The sequence below is a fragment of the Zootoca vivipara genome, chromosome 9 (genome assembly GCF_963506605.1).
Source record: "Zootoca vivipara chromosome 9, rZooViv1.1, whole genome shotgun sequence".
NCBI lineage: Eukaryota > Metazoa > Chordata > Lepidosauria > Squamata > Lacertidae > Zootoca > Zootoca vivipara.
This window is the reverse complement of record NC_083284.1, coordinates 26,419,000-26,440,439: the sequence shown is the minus strand read 5'-3', so window position 1 is coordinate 26,440,439 and position 21,440 is coordinate 26,419,000. Positions and strand designations below refer to the sequence as shown.

General features: G+C 44.9%; 1 long non-coding RNA gene across 1 annotated transcript in view; it reads left to right on the top strand.

Annotated features, from left to right (window-relative positions):
- The first annotated feature begins 1,968 nt into the window (after positions 1–1,968).
- The window catches only part of LOC132592680 (uncharacterized), a 59,759-nt gene continuing 40,287 nt past the window's right edge, over positions 1,969–21,440 (top strand). Inside the window, exon 1 of the long non-coding RNA XR_009558215.1 lies at positions 1,969–2,037. This is a non-coding gene — a long non-coding RNA (uncharacterized LOC132592680). The remainder of the gene's footprint in view (positions 2,038–21,440) is intronic.

The following is a 21,440-nucleotide window of genomic DNA, read 5'->3' as shown; positions in this document are numbered from 1 at the left end:
GGATGCACAATTCTTTTATACAGTCACAAACAGGCAGCATTTGATTTCCTTATCTACAAAAAGCACATGTATTCCAAACTGCCATACGCCCTTCTCCCTTCTTATCTGGTCTGGCCCAGCTTGTACTCCCCTCCTTCCTTTACTGGGTATGTAGGCATTTGATAACAGTTTGCAAGCTACGTGCTTATGGGCCCTTGCTTTTGTCACACTTCAAGCCCCTCTATACAATGTGCTGTGTGTGTGTTCCCTAAATACTATGCAACTATTTTCATATCAATTCTGTGTGTCTTAAAATAAAAGTATTGGCCCTTCACTTCAGTACTGATTGGAGAGCAAGTCCAGCCGTATCTCCCTGTACAGTACTGAGAAGGCAGAGCTACCTTTCCCCCCTTCTTCTGCTCCAGAGAGTCAAAAAATTGGCAAACGACCTGAATCAGTTTTATAGCAGGTTCGAAAGTCAGGCATTACCAACTACTGCCATTCGGTCAGCACCAGAGGCACCAACCATCACCTCAACCTGTTCTGAAGTAGTGTTCTGCACACTTTGTATAAAGTACTTTTACATTGCAATGTAGCCGAAACAAAATTCCAAGACCTGTATGTTAGTACTTGGCCAATAAATTATTATTCTATTCTATTCTATTCTATTCTATTCTATTCTATTCCTATCTCGAGGTTCAGGGTTGGAGTGTGACAAAAGATTAATGGCTGCACTGAGGCTCAACTTTTCAAGTAACAACAAAATGGAAAAGAAGAGTTGTGGTGTGTTTCTCCTTCTGAGCAAACACCTTCCTCCCCGCCCCACCCCACTCCCAGGTGAGGTGCAGGGGCTGCAGTGTGGCAGGAGCCCAATGGCATCACAAAGGCCTAGTCTTCAGGTAAGAACAAAATGGAGGGGAGCGACTACTTCCAGGTATCCTTGCCTCCCAAGCAGCTGACTATCATTCCCTTCAGCATGCCAGCAGTACCACTACTGCCCTCTACCTGAGACATATTTGGGAAACAGTCCTATAAGGGCTTCTCTACAAGTGCAAGGATTTACTGGTATATCTGGTGTAAGTATTGCTGTTCCTTACTAAGGTTTTGAAAGGGTTCTTTATAGGGGATATTGTTTTGTGTGCAACTGCTTTCCAACATGATTGGGTTAATGCCCTTCTTTACTTGAGACCAGCTCTATGCAAAATAGCAGCAGCAGCAGCAGCAGCAGCAGCAGCAACAACAAATAATAATAATAATAGTAATAATAATTTTTATTATTTATACCCAACCCATCTGGCTGGGTTTCCTCAGCCACTCTGGGCAGCTTCCAGTACATATAAAAACATAATGAAATGTCAGACATTAAAAACTACCCGATAAAGGGATGCCTTCAGATGTCTTCTAAAAGTTGTATGTACTGTATCTGCTCCAAATGCAACATCTAATGTTGCATGACACCAGGTGTGGGGCAGGCAGGTTGGATGTGGGGAAACTGTCCTTGTGGGCCAAATTGGGACCCCCAGCAACCCTGAGTAGGACTGTAGGCTGGAGTCTCCCCACCCATGCTGTAGGGAATGGGCCTGGCACTAGTTTAAAAAGTTGTGATTACTACTAAAAAGATGGCATAGTCAAGTTGAGGCCTCAGGTATTAAAGTGGCACGATCTCCCAGGTTTATAAGTCTTGGCCAAAGGAATCTGTGGAAATGTTTTTCTGGTCAGCAGGTATTAGAACAGACAGGTCCATCCACACTATATTCGAACAGTCAAATTCTAGAGGGTAGTTTGTGCATCTCTTCTTCGCATGTCTCTTCTGACAGGACACCACAGGGCCCATAGATCTTGTCCCAATGTACTTATCTGTAACTGATGAATGTTAATCTGCTAATGGTATTTTGTTTGTAAGTTATTTCTGTATTGAAGTTCTGTAACTTCATGTTTCTTCCTCTCTAGGAATGGGGGGGGAAATGTATTTTCTTGTTGGTCCTGCCTTCTACCTGGTGGAGTTAACTTTTTCCCCCTGTTTGCTGCATTTCCTACTGATCAGAAGAACACTTCAAAGTGAGTCCAACTTTCCATTCTCACTCTGTTTTGTGCCTAAGTGCAAAAGTTATAAACATGCCCCACCAAGTGTGAAGACTGTGCGTGTGTTGAATTAGTTGTCTGTCCCTCTTTAAAAATTGGACGTAGAAACCTGATCTGTTCATGACTGCTGTGTCCTTCACACTTGATGGGTTGTGCATGAGTATTTTGTACTTGAGTAAAAGAGGTAAAGTGAAAATTCACACTTAGACTTCTAGCTGTATGGTGATGTTCATGTTGCGAAATGATAAAGCAACGAAGTGATGACAGGGTTTTTTTTTTTAATAAAAAAATTCCATAATTTGTCAAAAGAACATCTGTTGCATATCTAGGATGAGCCTCTCAATCAGCAAACACAGGGAAATATATTCTGTGATAACTAATAGTTCTGCATTTCCCAAAAATATTAATAATCAAGGTGTAAATGATGCTTATTTCAAGTCCTAACAAAAAGCAAACTTCTTTAAAAAACATCCTAATTTTGAAAACTCAAATATCTGATCCACCACTATTTTGTATGGAAATCTACCCTGTTGGTGACAATCACATAATGATGTATGTTGAGAAGATGCATTTAAATAATAATTTCTTTTAGAGCTTTATTTGTGTATCAAAGCATGCATCATTTTCAGGGAATGTCAATCCAATCTAATTTCATGAAGATTCTTTTTAGCATGGAGATTCTTGGGCATCAATTTATATTTTGTAAACAATGAGCATCACAAGTGAATTGTGCATTTTGTAAGGTTTATGGCGCACAGATCCCCAACTTGTGCCATTAAGTAGACGGTTACAAGCTTATTCTCTGGTATTATTCTCAACAAAATAAGCAGCACTTCATTTACTGTTGATACTCCCCCCCCCCTAATTTCCTCATTTAAATAAAGGATTATATCATTCAGAATAATTATATATTTGCTGTGAATTGTTGTTGTTGTTTAGTCGTTTAGTCGTGTCCGACTCTTCGTGACCCCATGGACCATAGCATGCCAGGCATTCCTGTCTTGCACTGCCTCCCGCAGTTTGGTCAAACTCATGTTCGTAGCTTGCAGAACACTGTCCAACCATCTCGTCCTCTGTCGTTCCCTTCTCCTTGTGCCCTCAATCTTTCCTAACATTGGGTCTTTTCCAGGGAGTCTTCTCTTCTCATGAGGTAGCCAAAGTATTGGAGCCTCAGCTTCACGACCTGTCCTTCCAGTGAGCACTCAGGGCTGATTTCCATGGGACTCTCAAGAGTCTCCTCCAGCACCATAATTCAAAAGCATCAATTCTTCGGCGATCAGCCTTCTTTATGGTCCAGCTCTCACTTCCATATATTACTACTGGGAAAACCATAGCTTTAACTATACGGACCTTTGTCGGCAAGGTGATGTTTTAAGATGCTGTCTAGGTTTGTCATTGCTTTTCTCCCAAGAAGCAGGCGTCTTTTAATTTCGTGACTGCTGTCGCCATCTGCAGTGATCAAGGAGCCCAAGAAAGTAAAATCTCTCACTGCCTACATTTCTTCCCCTTCTATTTGCCAGGAGGTGATGGGACCAGTGGCCATGATCTTGGTTTTTTTGATGTTGAGCTTCAGACCATATTTTGCGCTCTCCTCTTTCACCCTCATTAAAAGGTTCTTTAATTCCTCCTCGCTTTCTGCCATCAAGGTTGTGTCATCTGCATATCTGAGGTTGTTGATATTTCTTCTGGCAATCTTAATTCCGGTTTGGGATTCAATTCCGGCTTGGGATTCCAGTTTGGGATTGCTGTGAATAGAGAGCTCTTAATAAATTATCTGAGCCTTAAGGCTTGTTTCACATGGGCAATTAGTACTTACTGGATGTGATAATTACCCTAACAAGGAAATGCTTGGGTGAAAAGTAAAGCTAAGTAGCAATACTGTTTTTAACAGCATATTCATATTATATACAACCTTCTGGTGGGAATGGTAAATCTTGTGTGTTTTAGGACACCAGAATCTCAAGATCTGCTTCTGCTTACATGAACCTGAAGTTCATCAGAAGCCTTTCTCCATATGCCTCATCCAAGGGATAAGCAGAGCAGAGCAACACAAGAACAGGATTTTTCAGTGGTGTCTTTCCGCCCCCACATTTGACAAATGCTCTCCATGAGGAAACATGCCTGGCATACCACTGTCAGTTTTTAAGCACCAGGCTGAGCAGGGCTGGCAGATTGAAGCAGTCACCTCAGGTGGCATAATCCTTTGGGGTAATGCCCCTGAGAGTGCCTTGCCTGCTACTGCCAGGGTTGCCCAATGGTGGCTTCCAGTAAGATCTCTCTGGAAGCAGCTATGTGACCCAAGCAAGTGCAGCTGCAGCACGGAAGAGCATCTTCCCGTTTCATCTCAGATGGGGAATAGGACTGGTCGCCCCTGAGGCTGAAACATTTTGTTTACCCAGATTTTTGGTGTTTATGTTTTTGAGATCATACTGTACTTGTTGTTGTGGTTAATTAAATTTGTAGTGTGGTCTTCATCTGAAGATCACAGGGTGGTTCACAACATAAAAATACAAAATGACAACACAAAACACGTAATTAAAAAAACCCACCATTGTTACTTTGCTAGATCTCATGATTGGTTTTTTTCCCCAAAGACTTCTTGGCTTTTTTCTAGTTCAGTGTGCCATTTCCTTTAGTGGCCAACCAGATGTTTATTTGAAGTGCAAAAGCTGAAACAGAAGGACAATGGAATCCTCCCACCATTGTTCTTCAGTCCCTGGTGATCAGGTACAAGCTACTTCTGATTCTCGAGACAGCATATGATTTTCATAACTCATAATGATTGATGGGCCTTATTCTCCATGAATTTGTCCAATCTACCTTTAGAGCCATCTTAATTTGATGCCCATCACCATGTTTTGCACTAGCAAAGTTTGTCTTTTAACTATGGATCTGGTATTTAAAATCTGGTGTTACATGGGGTGCTTTCCAGTTCTCTGGTAAGGAGGCCACATACCCACACACATGAGGGACAAGTTACCAAAAGAATACATTATTATTTAGACAAGCCTACCCAGATGCTTGGAAAGGGACGCAGGTGGCGCTGTGGGTTAAACCACAGAACCTAGGGCTTGCCGATCAGAAGGTCGGCGGTTCGAATTCCTGCGACGTCCCTGCTCCTGCCAACCTAGCAGTTCGAAAACACGTCGAAGTGCAAATAGATAAATAGGTACCGCTCTGGCGGGAAGGTAAATGGCGTTTCCGTGTGCTGCTCTGGTTCGCCAGAAGCAGCTTTGTCATGCTGGCCACATGACCTGGAAGCTGTATGCCGGCTCCCTCGACCAATAATGCGAAATGAGCGCCGCAACCCCAGAGTTGGTCACGACTGGACCTAATGACCAGGCGTCCCTTTACCTTTACCCTTACCCAGATGCTTAGAAAGTTTGGATGAGTTTTATTTTTTATTTTTTGAATATTTTTTGAAATTTATAACAATTAATGATACAAATCTCATTCATCATGTTATTTACAATTATTCTCCCTCCCTTCCTCTGGACTTCCCTCAACTCTCCCTCTGCTGAGTTATTTGGTTTTATTTGCGTGGACAGGCGGAGTCCTCCAAACCCCTAGGTGACCCCTTGAGCGGAATAAAGACGCAGGACAACATGTTATGGGGTTCAAATTGGCCACAGCTTTATTAAGATTCAGATGTAGGGAGACCTTGGCTCAGGCATTGGGCGTTATAATTCCCAATCCCCCGCTGGGGTTCTGGGAGGCTTCGGGGTTATCCACATGTATGGGGGTTAGGGCTGTCTCTGGAGAACATATGTTCAAGCACAGAGAGCCCGCCCCCTGTTCGCCGCCACTGGAAGGGGGAAGCGATGACACCTATTGGCATGGTCAAGGCTTTCCCCAATACCCCGATCTTGTTGTGGCAAGGGGGGTGAGGTCTCCGCCTCACGCCCCTCCCTCTAGGAAAATCGCCAAAGAATTCTGCCCAAGGCCTGACACTGCCAAAGTTGTGACGTATTGCTACGGGAAAGGCGAAACCTGCCAATGCAGGAAAATTCCTTTCCGACCCTTCAACAGCAGCCTTGACGTAGCAGCGCCTGTGTACCTGTAGAGAAAAGGTTAACCTGCAAAAGAACTTGAATGAGGGTGTGGAGGGTAGGAGAAGCTCTGGAATCAACTGGTGCTTAGGGGTAAGATTCAAATTCTATTGTGTGAGCAGGACAGTCCCTCCCCTTACCTGGCCATTCCCTGGCAACACCTCCCCAGGCAGGATTGGACGCTAGGCTTGGGTAGGCGGAGACCCCTGGCATCCTACCTGGGAAGGCGGTGCCAGTCCCGAACTACCAGGGAGTCGCCCTCTGGGATCAGGGGGCTGCGTGCGACCATGCAACTTTAAAATCATCCAAGAATTTCAACGCTCCTGAAATATTTTTGAATTGCAATTATATATATATATATATATATATATATATATATATATATATATATATAATATTAAGAACACTTCATACTGTTCCGGTGATGTTCCAAGAGGGCATAAAGCTCATCTGATTGTAGGAGATTATGAAAACATTCAAACATTTTGCCATAATGGCAGTGAAAAGCTTAGCATATGCATTTATAAGTGCAATTCGTCTGTAGGAGTCTACTTTGGAGAAATCTTTACTTGGCTTTACAATTAGGGTTAACTAATCCCCATGTTTGCGGGATTGTCCCGCCTTCTAGAATAGAATTAAATGAGTTTGTCAGCCATAGAAAATCATGCCTGTTCCTTTGAAGCTTGTTTAATTATGGAGTCAAACTATCAGTTTTGAAATCTACATCCTGAGTCTACTTGGATAATGTGTGAGATAAGCTGAATTGCTGCTTGTCATAGATGTGGATGAATTAATCTAAGCAAGGAATGTGAAAGAAGGTAAGGAAGGCTAATAAAGAGTAAGAACTGAATTGAAGCAGGAAAGAAGTGAGACTATATACATACCTGATTCCTCAGTCACATACTAATACTAGGCTTGGCAGACTGTAGGGTATCAAAACCATATTAATCTCACAGTGGCCTTGGTGGTGCAGAGTGCCTTCTATCAGCTTTGGCTGGTGCCCAGCTGCACCACTATGTTGCAGTTGTGCTGCATGCACTCCCCCCCCCCCATATTCCTTACTTACATAAAAACACTGTGTAATCTGGAATGGCTACCATGTCACAGTGGATTTCCAGCGCTGTATGAATCATGAAGTAGCCAGTGTGGTGCCCTCCAGATGTTGTTGAACAAAAACTTCAATCAAACCTGACTATTTGTTGTGTTGGCTGGGGCTGATGGGTGTTGTAATCTGGAGGGCACCACATTCGCTACCCCTGAATTAGACATATGCCCTGCTCTGGTGCATATTGGGGAATCGATACAGTTCCATCAGCCTCCTAGTTTTCAAGAGCTATGTGCCTGCTTCACTGAACTCTGCACTATGTCTCTCTGAGGAGCTTCTTACAAGAAGCTGAAAGAAATGGATTTTTCCCCCCAAGTTGAGATTGAAGAATTCCCTTGAAAGTTTCCCTTCAATATAATAGGGCCTTGGAATCAGCGGCGTAGCTAGCTGCTTGGGCACCCGGAGCGGCAACCCGCTCCATATGGCGCATGCGCCGTATGGAGCAGGTTGTCGGTGGCGGTCGGTGCTCCGCAGCTTGCTTGCTCACCTGCTCGTCGCTTGCTTTGCTTGTTCCTGCTGGGGCGGAGGCAAGGGACGGGCCAGGGAGGGGCGTCAGCGGTGGCCACTGATGCCCCTCTCTGGCCCACCCTTGCTTCCACCCCAGCAGGAAGAAGCAAAGTGTGCACCGAGCAAGTGAGCGAGCAGCCAACCGCCGAGCAAGGGTTTTTACCGGGTGGCGGGGCTCAGCTTAGGAGTCGGGGGGGCGCCAAGTGTCATCCCCCCTCCAGGGTGGGGCACATGGGGCGGCCCTCCCCCTATACCCCCCTTGCAAGCCCCTGCTTGGAATGACTCCTTCGTCAGGACAACATAGTGCTCCTGAAAAACATTTAGCTGGAATACTCAACCTTCCACATCTACCAGATAAAATATGTTTACAAAGTCACACCCTAGAATGGTCTGGATTTTAAGCTTTGCCTAGGTCAGGCATCACGAAACTTGTTTTGAGGCTACAGTTCCCATCATCCCTGACCACTGGTCCTGTTAGCTAGGGATGATGGGAGTTGTAGCCCCAAAACAGCTGGAGGGCCACGTTTGGTCATCCCTGGCCAAGGTGGTGGATGTTATAAAACTTCCTACCCAAATTAAGTGTTTAGTTTCAGCTTCTGTTATCAGTCATGCCTAATGAAGTTTGTCATCAAGATGACTGGGCTGTAGGGTTGCCAGACTCAATAGAGGACAGGACTTCTGTGCCTTTAATTGCAGTAGACATCCTGTTCCAGGTGGAGTCTCTTTTACACACTACAAAGATGTGGCGCCAGTTGTAGAATCTTAATTGTATAATCTTCTGCAAATGTGTTCATCCGAAGAAACACCTACGCTCAATTATTACTAGAAAGACAAATATTCAGATACTACAGCCCAGTAGGGTTGCCAGACTCAATAGAGGACAGGACTTCTGTGCCTTTAATTGCCCTGCTCTCTTTTGAGTCTGGAAACCTTAAAGAGAAACCAGCAGACCCTTTGTTTAATTTCCAAGCAAGATGGCAGACGGAGCTCTATTCGTAAGTAGAAACATTCGTAAGGCACAGAAGTCCCGTTCTCTATTGAGTCTGACAACCCTACTGGGCTGTAGTATCTGAATATTTGTCTTTATTGAGCATAGGTGTTTCTTAGGATGAACACATTTGCAGAAGATTATACAATTAAGATTCTACAACTGGCGCCACATCTTTGTAGTGTGTAAAAGAGACTCCACCTGGAACAGGATGTCTACTGCTAGTACTCAAGTGATTAAATAGGAGCATAGGCAGCTGCCTTTATTGAGTCAGAGCATTAGTCCATCTAGCTCAATGTCTCCACCAGGTATGGGGAACCTTTGACCCTCTGGATGTTACTGAACTACAGTTCCCATCAACCCTAGCAAGCATGGCGAATGGTCAAGGATAATGGGAGTTGTAGTTCAGCAACATCTGAAAGAACAAATACTCTAACTAGTCTACACTGACTCAGAGCAGGGAACATTCCCAGCCTTAGCAGGAAATGCTGGGGATGGAATCTGATGCTGTGCCATGGAACTTTAGCTTCTTCCTCACAAATGATTATCTTCTTGAGTTCTAGACTATGTACTGGAATATTAGAATCAAAGCATATATACACAACTTGCTTGCACACATGCACTGGTTTGCCTATAAAATAAGGGTGGGGTTATGCTTCAGGCTTCCCCAAACTGCAGCCCTCCGGATGTTTTGGCCTACAACTCCCATGATCCCTAGCTAACAGGACCAGTGGTCAGGGATGATGGGAATTGTAGTCCAAAACATCTGGAGAGCCAAAGTTTGGGGATGCCTTAGGGCTTTTCCACACTTCCGCTTATCCCAAGGAAAAGCACCAGGACAAGCAGAAGAGTGGACAAGCCCCTAGGTAATCAATACTGCAATCCTAAACATGTCTGCTCATATGAATGAATGAATTTACTTTATTATGGTCACAGACCAGCATAAGTAAAACATCTAAATAAACAGCATAACAATATCTCTAAGCGGATAATTATTAAATTAACTGGGAACAAGAACCAAACGTGGATTAAAACATATACATAGAATACTTGATTAAGCATAGGTAATATATGAATAAAACCGATAAGGAAAATTTAAAGGAGATCAGTTTAAAAAGAACTGCTCTATGGGGTGGGGCTTCAGAAGTGCGGATCTAACAATATGGACCTTCTATTTAGGACTGATTTGTAGCATAGACCATCCTTTGACGAATATATCACGGCAGCGCAAAATCTGGCGATTAAATATGTGACTTCTGGGCATTGGTCCTGTAGTAATAGGGAGATGCAGTGTTGTTCTGAATGCCCAGGGAACTTATATAGGATGGGCTGGATAAACCTAGCTTGAATGTCTGTGTAATACTGGCAATAAAGAAGGGCATGCTCTGTTGTTTCCTGCTGCCCAGTATCTGCTCATAAGTAAGTCTCAGTGAATTCAATGGGAGTCATCCCTAGACCAGGTAAATGTGTGGGGGATTTCAGCCCACATAGTCAGTAGTTTTAACAAAGTTAAAATATGTATGAAGAAGAGCAAAATTCAAAATCATGAATTTCATTAGCTATTTTTCTCCCCCTGGTGTAAAGCTTCCAGGTCATGTGGCCAGCATGACAAAGCCACTTCTGGTGAACCAGAGCAGCACATGGAAACACCGCTTACCTTCCTGCTGTAGCGGTACCTATTTATCTACTTGCACTTTGACGTGCTTTCGAACTGCTAGGTTGGCAGGAGCTGGGACCGAGCAACAGGAGCTCACCCTGTTGCGGGGATTCGAACCGCCGACCTTCTGATTGGCAAGCCCTAGGCTCTGTGGTTTAACCCAAAGCGCCACCTGCATCCCTTAACATACAGCTACGTTCTGTATGTTAGGGCAATGCACCAATGCCACAAATCTATTGAGGTGTCCTCATAAACAGTCAGATAGTATGGTTCCTGGTAAAAACACTGAACGGTGGTTGCAACATTAAATTGATCTAATCCTGGGTGTTTCTATAATCTGAAGGGATTACTTTAACAATAATAATAAATGCTATGGTGGAAGCCAGAACCTTTCCAGTTGTTTTTGAGTAAAGAGGAGAAACCCATGCTCAGAGATACTCTCTTTTGTATTAATATTGTTATATCTACTCAAGTGCTGAACCCAGGCATGGAAGAAACATGCCCCAGTTTCCTAAGTGTTTAAAACTATATACTGTATTGTTATAGGACACAAACTCAGTTTAAGTTCCAAGACCTCTGAGTTTGTGTTCCTTTGGAATGAGGCACAGCGGAGACTAGTGTTTTTAAGAAATAGTTTATTTTACACATATTACACCTGAAACCTTTATTGGAGTGGGTGCAGAACATTACACCCCAAGAGTATCGTTCGCTGTTTCTTTCATAGCTTCAGCAAGCTTGAGTCCAAAGCAGCAGCCAGCCATGCCCCCCCCCCCGGTGCAGCCTCTCCCAAGTTCTACCTACCGGTACTTCCTCCTCCTTTGCAGCAGCAGCCTCCCTTCCCGCTTCCAGCACCCTCCCATTCACCCTGCCAATCTGTTTCAGATGCCTGTTGCAAAAACCACTTGCAGGTGATGATATCACACCACCTGCAATCCTGGTAGCCTCCCCCTTTCTTTTCTGGCATTATCATCTTCTGCCATCTCTGTCACCACACCTCTAAGCCAAGCTCCTGAGGAAATTGGCTTGACTTCTTTTTAGGCCTTGCGCTAAATCCATTAAACAAACTCCACATATACTAATTTTAGAAATGATGGGGAGAATCTGGCATCCTCCAGGAATTTTAGGGGATCCTTGCCCCTTGCAAACTATTAACAATATTAATAAATAAAAAAGTAAATGTGTGGGGTTTTTAAGAAACATTTTCTTCATTCAGATTCATATGACATTCATATAATTAAGCACACATGCACTAGTATTGACTCTAAACATAACAGGTATCTCTGTTTCCTTCTTGAAAAGTTCATTGCCCTGATTAGCTGGCTTTCACTTCGGCCCTCATTAAATTCCCCTTGCAGTTTCATGTTTCCTGCAGGAGGTCATGTTAGCAAAAGGAGAGGTGCTCTCTTAACAAGCTTGCATTGATCACATGGAAGGCTTTGAATGTCAGCAAAGAGACCTTACACAGGACTCTCTGTTAAATGAAGATGCATTGCAAACAACAGAATCCTAGGTTATGTCCACATTGACCTGCATTACTAAGCAGTTGTAGTGGCTGGTGCTTTTTTTCTTCTACAGTGTAGCTTTGACCACAGTGAATAAGTCCTTGATTTTACAGTCCCACACGTTTGGCGTGCCTTGAGAGGTTCTATCATCCAAACAACTGCACAACTAATCTATCTTTGCATACCAAGGGGGTAGTATCTTGGAGCATCGGGTACATAGCTGTCAAGTTCTCCCTTTTTAAAAGGGAAATTCCCTTATGCTGAATAAGCTTCCTCACGAGGAAAGGGAAAACTTGACAGCTATGGTTGGGTATGTCTGACTGCCTTTTGAGTACACTGACATGCTTTTTCTACATTTGTGTGTAATTTACATGAGATGATGTGGGTACACATTCTGTGAATGTGCTGTGAGAAACACATGTATGTGTGACTTGTAACATTAGGATTGCCAATGGCAGGCAGGAATTTTTTTTTGGAGCAGGGGTGGGAAACCCGTGGCGCTCCAGATGTTGTTGGACTGCAGCTCTTACCATCCCTGACCATTGGCTGGGATTGCTGGGGCTGATGGGAACTGAGAATCTAACAACATTTGGAGGACCATAGGTTTTCCATCCCTGCTGTAGAGAGTCACATAGTGATTCCAGCTGCCTTATCCATCTTTGGAACATAGCCAGACAAGTCTGTTCCACATAGCAGTGATGGGGAATCCATGGTCCTGCTGACGTTTTTGGGCTCAGCATAGCCATTTAGTCAAGGGTGATGGGACTCTTAATCTTAGGGTTGTAGGTTTGAGTCCCATGTTGTGCAAAAGATTACTGCATTGCAGGGAGTTGGACTAGATGACCTTTGTGGTTCCAACTGCATTCCTAAGTTCCCAACACCTAAGCTGCAGTACTGCAAGAATAGACACAGGCCACAATGACTGGAGGTTATCAATTCATATTTCCAGGACTAGGTCACGCCATTGAAACCAAGTACAGTAGAACCTTGGGTTGCGGACGTAATCCGTGACAGAGGCACGTCCGCAACCTGCAGCGTTCGTAACCTGCAGTGCCGCGTCTGTGTGACACGATTTAGCGCTTCTGCGCATGCGCAAGCGGCAAAACCCAGAAGTAACCCTTTCTGGTACTTCCGGGTTTCCCGCAGCCTGCAACCTGAAAACACGTAACCCAAAGTGTTTGTAACCTGAGGTACCACTGTACTATGCTTTGCTCAAATTAATCCTTTACCTTAGGAGTATAGGAAGTTGACTTCTACCAAATCAAATCATTTGCCCGTTTAGCACAGTATTGTATACAGGGATTGGCAGCTGCTCTCCAGGCTTTCAGATAGGGTTCTTTCTCAATCCTACCTGGAGATGCCAGAGATTGAACACGCATGCTCTGCAGTTGAACTACAGCTCTCCCCCATAGCTACTAGGAAGGCAGTGCTAAGGATAGTGGCTTGTCTCAAAGCAAGTACAGAAAGCAACTTATTGATCCAAATTTTCATTGGATTGGTTGCATACAAAAATGGAGAGAGCTTTCTGACATAAAGAAATTTTAAATGAAGAAGACAATTCTGGCCTGAGTGGAGTGTAACACTAAAGGCACCACAATATGAGATGAAAAGAAATCTGTGGTTAGATCATCACATTAAAAAGGGTAGATAGCTACTTTCACAGATGGGGAGCTGGAAGGTTTATTTATTTTGGGAGGAAACATGCAGATACTATATAGGAACCTGAAAGTTTATCCCCACTGAGCAAATACTAGCTCAGGTGAGTGTGTGCGCGTGCACACAAGTATGTGAAAAAGAGAAAGGCATTCAGGTGGCTACTTAATGCGTAACCCCAAGAGAAGAAAAGAGATATGGATTGAGAGAATAGTATGGAGATATGGTTTGATCCAGGGGCACCAGCTGCAGGGGACCAAGCACTTTTCGGCCTTCTCAATATTTGGAGGGTAGGGACTGGGCCCCTACAATGTCCCATTAGTGCAGAAGCGAAGCACGGAGCCCAGCACGGCATGACTCCAGTGGGTGGCTCCTCCTGCTGCTGCTGCAGAGGGAAAGGATCACTGAAGCAGTCTCCTGCCTCTGGTGGCGCCAGGAGGAGGTGGAGGAAGAGCTCCTGACCGTTGAAGCTGTGCAGCTGCCACATTTGGCTCTGCCCCCCAGCTCCTCCCAACATCTTGACATCACGCGCCAGACATCAGGACGTTGCATGTGTGTAATGTCACTCATGTGTCATTGGCTCCACACCCCATCGCCCTCGCAAGCTGCCACCTCTGTTTTGCTCTGATTAATGAACTGAGGTGATGAATCTTCCAGCATCTTCTCTTTAATTGAAGTTCTTGCTTCAGTGACTTCAGTAACAAGCTAGTTGGATTCGGACTGTGTGGATTCAGACTCTGAGTGTGGGGAGTATTATCTATCTGTCTGTCTATTTATTTATTTATTTATCTATCTATCATCAATCTAATCTATCCAATTGATTGATCTGCCCAGAAATTTTTAGAAACCAAAAATATATTGTGATTTTTAAATGGTTAGTGTGATTTGTGAGTTTTGGACCCGCCATATTAAAATTAGGTGAAGTTACAGCAAAGTCACATTATGGTCTGCTATAGTGATTCAAAATGGTGCTTAGCATCTGAACATCAACAAAGACCATTGTCCCCAACTCAGAAACCCTTATGCTGAGTTCGGCTATAATATCTCAAGAGAAGGCCCAGCCTATGTCATAAAATAGGCAATGTCATGTCAAAGTGACAGTTTGACCATGGCATCCTCCTGGACCAGCTCTGGGGAATGGGAATTGGGGACACACTGTATTACACTGGTTCCAATAGTACCTTGAGGACTAAGTCCAGAGAGCAGCATTGGGAGAGTGCATTTTGCCCCCCTGGTGGCTATGTTATGGGGTGCCATAGGGGACTATCTTCTATTCAGTGCTGATTAATATCTACATGAATTCATTGGGAGTGATCATTAGGAGTTTCGGGATGAGATGCTATTAATATAGCGAGAAAACCCAGCTCTATTTCTCCATAACATCTGATTCAACAAAGTCCCCGAGCCATTGCTTGGATGCAATGGTGAGATGCATGAGGAAAAACAAGCTGAGCTTGAATCCAGCCAGATCGAGGCACAGTGGGTGAGTAGCTCTTGTGTGCGAGAAATTGGTCAGTTGCCTACCCTGGATGGGATTGCACTCTCCCTGAAGGAGCAGGTTCGCAGTTGGAGGGATGCTTATGGATCCAGCTCTGTCACTGAAGGCTCAGGTAGGCTCAGTGGCTAGAAGTGACTTTTGACAACTGTGATAGGTTCAACAGCTACGGCCTTTCCTGGACCGGTAAAGCATTGCCACATTGAAGTAGCATTGGCTACTTCTAGACTGGATTACTGAAATGTGCTGTATGTGGGGGGTTCCCTTGCTCTTGATGCAGAAGCTGCAGTCAGTTCAGAATGTAGCAGCATGGTTTCTGACAGGAGTGAGGCCTTGTCAGTATATAATACCTACATTAACACAGAAATCTGCACTGGTTGCCAATTTCCTACTGGGCCAAGTTCAAAATGGTAGCCGGCAGCCGGACATTGGACTGTCACTCCCACATCAGGAACCATCATACAGAGAGGTGTCTGCATGTACAGAGAGCAAACAAACATACAAACCATTTCCCAAAAATATATAGTAGATATATATAACAAAACATGGGGAGGAACTATTTTCTGAGATCTACAGAACTGACAAACATTTTTTGAAAAAATTTCCCTGCAATGTCAAGAGCTTAAACAAAAGGCTGCATTATAATGAAATGGTCATTTGACCAAACTCTTTTTTTCTGGCCCATCAATACTTCTTTGTGAGAGGGACATCTCTAAAATATGCCTTTGTCCTGAGTGGAATGTTTCCAGAGGCGTTCAACGCAAGTGTCTCAGTGGGCAGGCTGAAATACACAATGGGACCATACAAAGGTTAAGATTAAAATGTGTGTGTGTTTCTGTACCATGAACTTATTCATTACCTGGCTGCAGCTCAAGTCAGAACAATAGCGCTTAAAGGCTAACATAAACTTCTATAATGTTTTATACATACCCTTTTGCCATGCAAAACTATAAAACAATGTCTGTACCTATTTCCCTTGTATGTTTAGCAAGTTAACTGTGTTATCTCTCCAGCTACTTTTGGACTTTGATTTCTCTGGTCAGGAATGGAAACAGCGATATTGTTAAAGTGGGAAATAAGCCTTGATTTTGCAGACATACAACAGGCCTGGTCTGGCCTTAGGCAAAGCGAGGTAGCTGCTTTGGGTAGTGAACTTTTAGATGACATTAAAAGGCAGCAAATTGTCAATAACTTAGTTTATGTGTCTACTAAAACATTATATTAAGAATGCCTTGAGCCATTTCTGTACATTAATATATATAAGCTTATTAACCCCCCCCCCAGTAATTCATCTGGCCCCCATTGTCCAGAAGAAGCAGGCCTGCCATTGTATACCCTCCAACATTTCTCCAATGAAAATAGGGATGTCCTATTTAATAATAATAATAATTAATAATAATAACTTTAATCATAACCCACCCATCAGACTGGATTGCTCCAGCCACTCTGGGTAGCTCCCGACATATATAAAAACATAGTTAAACATTAAATATTAAGAAATGTCCCTATGCAGGGCTTCCTTCGGATGTTTTCTAAAGGTTGTATAGTTACTTGCCTCCTTGGCTCAGGGATTGCATATTGGTCCAAAGCAGATAGCAAGAAGAGGCAACTGGTAGGATGTGACTGAAGCCCCGTTGCACCTCTTCATGTGTTGACAGCACATCTGAGGGAGTCATGCTGTCTGGCCTCACCCTACACTGATGGTTGCCCCAGCCAGTTCCCCTCTGGCAGCTTATTTGGAGGCCATGTGAAATGGTCCTATGCGCATAGCAGCAGACACAAGCAAAACACAGTCCTGCCTTGTGCTCTACACACATATATTGATGCATTTGCAATGCCTTTTCACATAACTGTCAAATGCATGTCCAGTGGAGGGAATTGCCAGCACAAATGTGATTGGTGGGAGGGAAGGGCTACCTATCACAACCCCATGTCCCTTTTACACATGCTTTCAGTGCATGCAGTAGGCCAAATGAACCACCTACATTGTATCTACTGAAAAGGTCAAGAACTAGAGCTAAGAAGCAAGAGTAGTCAGAGATGGGGCCTTCAGGACATTGGACAGGTCCAAGGAGAAACAGCTCTTTCCAATATGTGCTTGGTGCTAACTGAGCATTTATATAGTCCCTCTGAACAGCACGCTCAACACCATCAATTTTATGTGTGAAGGAAAAGCATTTGCAGGGTGCCAATTCAGAATGTGCTGTCAATTCTGATTGAGACCTGTAACAAGCTGGAAACCCCAAACTCCAGAACTGAAACAAGTCCCTAGGATCTAAAAACACATACTGAAGCAGGAAAGGCCATGTCGGAGGGACTTTTAAGATGGAAAATTCTTTTGATGGAGAAGAGAAGGTTAAGGGGTGATATGATAGCCATGTTCAAATATATGAAAGGATGTCATATGGAGGAAGGAGAAGGATTGTTTTCTGTTGCTCCAGAGAAGCGGACATGGAGCAATGGATTAAAACTTCAAGAAAGAAGATTCCACCTAAACATTAGGAAGAACTTCCTGACAGTAAGAGCTGTTCGGCAGTGGAATTTGCTACCAAGGAGTGTGGTGGAGTCTCCTTCTTTGGAGGTCTTTAAGCAGAGGCTTGACAGCCATATGTCAAGAATGCTTTGATGGTGTTTCCTGCTTGGCAGGGGGTTGGACTAGATGGCCCTCGTGGTCTCTTCCAACTCTATGATTCTATGATTCTATGATTCTATGAAATTCAGTCTATGTTATAAGATGTGCTGCACTGAAGGCTATTGAGCAAGAATATATTTACTAATTTGTGGTTAGATTGGTATACTTCTGCAGCAAATACCTTGGACAATGGGGAAGTAACCTAAACTTTGTTAAAATATAGACAACAGCTGTGCTCCTCGGGTTAAGAACTTAATTCATCCTGGAGGTCCATTTTTAACCTGAAGTACCACTTTAGCTAATGGGGCCTCCTGCTGCCACCGCACGATTTATGTTCTCATCCTGAAGCAAAGTTCTTAACCCGAGGTACTATTTCTGGGTTAGCAGAGTCTGTAACCTGAAGCATCTGTAACCTGAGGTACCACTGTATAGAAAATGTGAATGAGTGGGTCAACAGGTGTGTTGGAAGCAACCACGATAGCAAAAAGTACCCACACTCTTGCTCAAAGCCGTTTGTGAAAGTTGGTGCTAGGGGAAATAGTTGCTGATCTTTGTACATAGATATGTTGGACTACAGCTCATAAGAAGTAGTCTAAACCGGATGAGAGAGAGCTAAGGAAGCAGACAAGCTCACTCCACCACAGCAAACCAGAAGAGCAGACACAACCTTGGATGTCTGAGGAAACCTGATCATACAAGCACTTATCTGGGAGTAAGTTTTATTGAACTTGCTAATACAGTACTTACTTCCAAACAGAGATGAATAGGTTTGTACCAGGGCCGGCTCTAGGCCTGGGCTGGGTGGTGCAATGCGCCAGGGCGCTTGGCCTCCAGGGGCGGCGCCACGCCACCAGACAGCTGATGTTTGCGCTGCTGCACCAGACAAGGACTTTCCTTCCTGATGATAAGGACTTTCCTCCCTTCCGGAGGGAAGTGATTTGCGTGTGGGGACCGCCTCCCGCCAGGGCGCCTGGCCACCAAGGGCACTCCTGCTCTGCCCCCACCTCCATGCCCATGCCTCCAGCACGCCCTGTGGGGCCAATGGGGAAAGCTTCTCCCCCCACCCCCTGCATTCGCTGCGGCCTCTGACTCCCTCCTCGTCGCTCCCTGTAAGGGAAAGCGAAAGAACAGCTCAAGAGAGTGCGTGCAAGGAGGAGCCGTCTGCGTGCCTTCACCCGCCCGCCCACTGGCCCTTCGTCCCCTTGCCTTGGGAGTGGCAGCGCCCGAAGTCGCCGTTCACCTGGTGCTTCGCGGGGAGGCGGGATGGAGAACCCTTCTGCCGCCGCCTGCTGCTGCCCCCACCACCCGCTGCAGCTGCCTTTGCCGCTTCTCCTGCTGCTCTCTGCCCTTTGCCTGCGGCCAGGTTAATGTGGGGCTCTGGCGAGGCGCAGGCGGGGGGTATTTAATAGGGGCTGGGGTGCCCAGTAGCCACACGTGGGGGGGGGAGAGCTGCTCTGGAACTATGGGCTACTTTGACCCGCTTGGATTTGCGTGCTGTGGGGTGGGGAGGCGGTTGGGAGGACGGTCCTGCTTATAGGCGTACCCGGGGGGGCAGGCAGGGGCAGCTGCCCCCCCAGAAGCAAAAAATTAGCGTATTTTACAGACCGTAACCAGCACTTTTCCCCTCCAAAAACTGAAGTGGAAAAGGGCAAACGAGAGACGTGTTTTGCTTTAGCAAGAGCCGCTCTATCTCCGCTTGCTTGGGGCGGGGCGGGGCGGGAACACAGCTGTAACAAAAACACATCAAATAAATAAAGCAAAGTGGCTATCGGTAGTTAAGCAGTTGAGACAATGGAGCAGATATCCCCTTTCAGGCAAGATTTGATAGCTCACCACTTCACCCTATTGTTCTTCAGTGGGAGTTGTTAATGAGCATTCAGGGATCACATTAAGAGTTCTATTGGCGATTTAATGAGGGTGCAAAGGATTCAATTTGTCTGAGGTGGCTCTGCAAGGCTAAAAGGAAGTGAATAAGAAAAGGGGGGCTGTAGCTTTGATAGACACAGTGATGTTCATAAAAAGCAGTGGTGTTCCAGTCTGCCCCTCCTCCTGCATCTGTATACTGTAAATCAGGGGTGGCCAACTCCCAAGAGACTCTGATCTACTCACAGAGTTAAAAACTGGGAGTGATCTACCCCCTTTTGGGGGGTTCAGGTCAAAGCTGTTGAGTTTTTTAAAGGAAGGGAAGCCCTGTTTTGGGGGGTTTAGGTCAAACTTGTTGAGCTTCTTTTAGGAGGGAGGGAGGCCCATTTTTGTTTAGGGCTTCAGGTCATAGTTCAGCTTTTTTTAGGGAGGAGGAAAATTTTGGGTGAGCTTTTTTAAGGGGTGCCAGTGATCTAGCAGTGATCTACCACAGACATCCAGTGATCTACTGGTAGATCACAATCTACCTGTTGGATGTGCCTGCTGTAAATCAAGCAGAGAGAAAGCTACTTACAAGGCTCCTGTACAGGCATACTGGTATCTTCCTCTTGCTGCAGAGTTCCAACATCACAGCGTCACCCACAGGCACCCACAAATGTGAGTTATCCCTCTCTCTATTTCTTCCTTCTTTCCTTCCTTCCTTCCCTCCCTCTTCCATCCTTAATAAAATACTGGGGGGGGGCAGGTAAGCCCCACATTGAAAGCCCATCAACATGGGGGGTGACTCTTTCAAATACGGTATTTACCAGTAATTGGGGGGGGCACCTAGGCCTCTAGGAGTTGGCTGCTATGCCTAGGACAATTCAAGAAAGCAGAATTATGCATATGCTATGGTAATATATCAATAGAATCATAGAACTGTAGTCGGAAGGGACCACAAGGGTCATTTAGTCCAACCCCCTGCAATGCAGGAATTTTTTTCCTAAGGTGGGGCTTGAACCCACGACATGGTTGAAATATTATGCTGATATGCAGCAACGCCTCGGAGCCATCATGACTGCGGCCGTGCCTTGCCTCGCCCTCGCCCGCCCTGCCACCCCCTCTCACCTGCCCGACCCTAAACAGGAGTAAACAAAGAGGTGCATCTGTGTCTAAGAGGTGTGTGTTTTTGAGAGAGAGGGGGAGATCTGAAATCCCCGTCATCATTTCCTAACTTGTCCGGGAAAGAGAGAGAGGAAGAAATCCCACATCACTTGAACTGGTAATGTTTGAGTCTGGAATACGTGTGTCTCCCAGCTTCGCAGGTCGTTCACTGTGCTGGAATCGTCCTCCAAGGATCTAAAAAGCTGGCGCCATGGAAACACGGATGGGAACTTCCCTTTTCTCTCTCAGAGTAACATTAAGGGGAAATTAACATGCCATTGAGGTTGATAAGGCGCTAATGAGGGCGCTGAGCTGGCAATGGATGCGTTTTGCTGCTCAGGCTTTCTAATGGGCAGGAGGGTTGAAAGCTGTGAAGCCACTTTGAATGGGATGCAGGCAAGAGGCAACAAGGTGATGGGGGGGGGCGCCAGAGGGATCTTCGCACCATGGCACCGGATATGCTTAAGACGGCCCTGGTTTGTACTATAAGTGTGCTACCAACAAACCTAATACTTGAATAAAGGACTGCAATGCAAGTCAGTCAAACTCAAATCTGTTACATTATTGTTTGCTTGAGATTAAATATGATACACAGTAGATTGTATGTTTAACCTTGTTATGGAAACAGGTGTCTAAAAATGGCAGTATATTTATTTTGCTTTTTTTTTAATCTGACCTGAAAGTTTCACTAATAGAAACTTCTCTAGAGCAAACTGGGACCTGTTTATATTTGTTCAAGCATTTTGAACAGGTTAATGATTTGAGAACACATGCAAGGGTCAATT